The following is a 2,831-nucleotide window of genomic DNA, read 5'->3' as shown; positions in this document are numbered from 1 at the left end:
ACCCTTCACACAAAGTTTACTATCAAGGATTCTAAGCAGCATTTGGTACTCAATATTGCAGCTACCTACACAAGTACATCCAGGACGAGATGGAGTTCTTCGACATCTCCTTGCTTAGCAAGGCATACTGATACACTGTCAAGATCAAGTAGAAGTTTAAACAGAAGAAGCGAGACTTTGGATCTTCAAATCTGAAGTAAGGGAAAGGTGCCCCCAAACAGTAGAACAAAGGACAAAGCCAAGGTTGGGTGGCCCCGGACAACCCATCAAAGTCACAAGCAAATAACAACATCGCGAAGCCGAAGAAGGACATGGGAAAGTGGTATGAGTTCCATAAGAGCTCCACTCACAACACAAGTGAGTGTCGAGCCAAGCAGTGACTAGTGACCGAGTTAAAGGCTTCGGAATTAGATGCATGTTCTGACTTCGAGTCAGAATCCAACAAGGGGAATGACAAAGGAAAGAAGATTATTGATGCGGAGCCCAATGCCACCGTTGCCACCACGAAGATCCAGAAGGAGGAACCCAAAGATCCAGAGGAGGAGGAGCGCCTCTTCCACTCCCAGATGTGGGTAAAGGGTTCCTTGCTACAGTTCATTGTCGACAACAGGAGCCAAAAGTACCTAATTTCGGCAAAAGTCGTGAAGCGGTTGGACTTATCGACCACAGCACATCCACAACCGTACACCATCGGGTGGCTTCACTGAGAACGGGATCTTCGCGTGAGCCAGCAGTGTCACCTTCCATACAACATCAAGCCCTTCACGGATGAGGTATTATGTGACATTGCTCCCCTTGATGTTTGTGATGTATTATTAGGCCAACCATACTTATGGAAGCGACATGTTGTGTATGAGTCAAGGCCTCGTGCTGTTATTGCTACTTTGGGAAATAAGTTTTACAGGATACCAGAGGTAGCACTGCCTACTGTCGTCTCTTTGGTTACTGGAAAGTAATGCAATAAGCTCATTTCCAAAACCGGGAAATTTTTTTCCCTGGTGATATGCCCTCGGGGAAAGAAGAAGACAGTGGCCACGACCCCTAAACAGGGCCCTTTCGCACGGCAATAACAGATGGACAAGGTCGTGGAGAAGTATGAGGACATCTTCACCTCCCCCACAGGGGTGCCACTGCACTGTTAGGTCAAGCACTCCATCGATCTCACCCCAGGTGTGTCGCTGCCCAATGGACCAATCTATCGATGCTCCGTTCTGGGGAACGATTAAATCAAGAGGTAGATTTAGGAACTGCTACAGAAAGGTCACATCCGACTGAGTTCATCGCCCTATGGGAGCCCGATCGTGTTGGTATAGAAGAAGGATGGGACTTGAAAACTCTATATTGACTATCGAGCGTTGAACAAGATCATTGTCTGGAATAGGTACCCGATCCCACAGATTGATGACTTTTTGGACCAATTAGAGGGGGAAAAATATTTCAACAAGATCGACTTGAAGTCAGGATATCACCAAGTTACCAATCAAACCCTCCAATATGTGGAAGACTACCTTCAAAGCCAAGAAGGGCCTTTTTGAATGGTTGGTTATGCCTTTCGGGTTGATGAATGCTCCTGCAACATTCATGAGGTTGATGGATGACATCTTGTGGACATTCACCAACTCATTTGTAGTGGTATACTTGGATGACATCTTAATCTTCAGCAAGAGTTGGGAAGAGCACCTCCACCACATCTGACAGGCTCTTCAAACACTGCAGTAACACAAGCTATGTGCCAATTTAGAGAAATGCACTTTTGGCATGACCCAAGTTCAGTATCTTAGATACATTATTGATGAACGGTGGGTGCATGTGGATCCAGCCAAGATCCAAGTCATTTGGGATTGACCATCTCCAACCACTCTGACAGAGCTCCGCAGCTTTCTCGGTCTTGCCAATTTCTACCGCAGGTTCGTGTTGGGATTCTCTTATATCACTTGGCCCTTAAGTCAAGTCACCAAGGGAGGATCGAAAGAAACATTATTTTGGACTCAATCTCAACATAAGGCATTCATAAAGTTGAAACATCGCCTCTACTCGGCACTAGTGCTCGCATTACCAGACTTGCAAGAACCATTTGAAATCAAGACATATGCCTACGACTATGTTATTGGGGTAGTCCTTACTCAACACGGGCATCCAATAACATATCACAGTGAGACACTTTCAGACACAGTCCGAAAGTATCCCACTGATGATAAAGAGATGTATTCCATTATGCAGGCTTGCTGAAAATGGAAGCATTACATTTTGGGAAAGGAAATGGTCATCCACACAGACCACCAGCCCCTGAAGTTCATACAGATGCAAGGGAAGTTGCAAAATGATTGCCATCATAAATGGTCCACATATCTGCAATAGTTCCATTTGAATATCAAGTATAAGAAGGGCAGTACCAATAATGTTGCAAATTGCCTCAATCGACCACCGATCATGGCATTAACCACCGTGCTCAACTCTTATGGGCACGAGACTTCTGATTGGCCACTTCTCTACAAAAGCGACCTAGAATTCAGCCATGCATACCAGACGCTCTTGGAGGTTCAGCGCATTCCATATTTTCACCTCCATGCTGCCATGTTATGCCACCTGGGTCACCTTTGTGTTCCTTCAAGCGAGCGTGCCAAGATGATTTGGAAAGCGCACTACAATCGGGTTGCTAGGCATTTCGGGGGTGAGAAAATGGTGGCAATACTGCAGAAGTATTTCTATTGGCCGAATCTTTCACAGGATGTCGGGAAGTACATAAAATCCTGCACTGCCTGTGCCATTGCCAAACTGACCATCAAGAAGCAAGGCCTCTATACTCCGCTTCCTACCCTTAGTCGACCTTG

This window comes from Pinus tabuliformis, chromosome 4_1 (genome assembly GCF_031772625.1).
Source record: "Pinus tabuliformis cultivar Carrire ecotype Pingquan chromosome 4_1, CPIR1, whole genome shotgun sequence".
NCBI lineage: Eukaryota > Viridiplantae > Streptophyta > Pinopsida > Pinales > Pinaceae > Pinus > Pinus tabuliformis.
The sequence above is the reverse complement of the archived record's forward strand: the minus strand, read 5'-3'. Positions refer to the sequence as shown.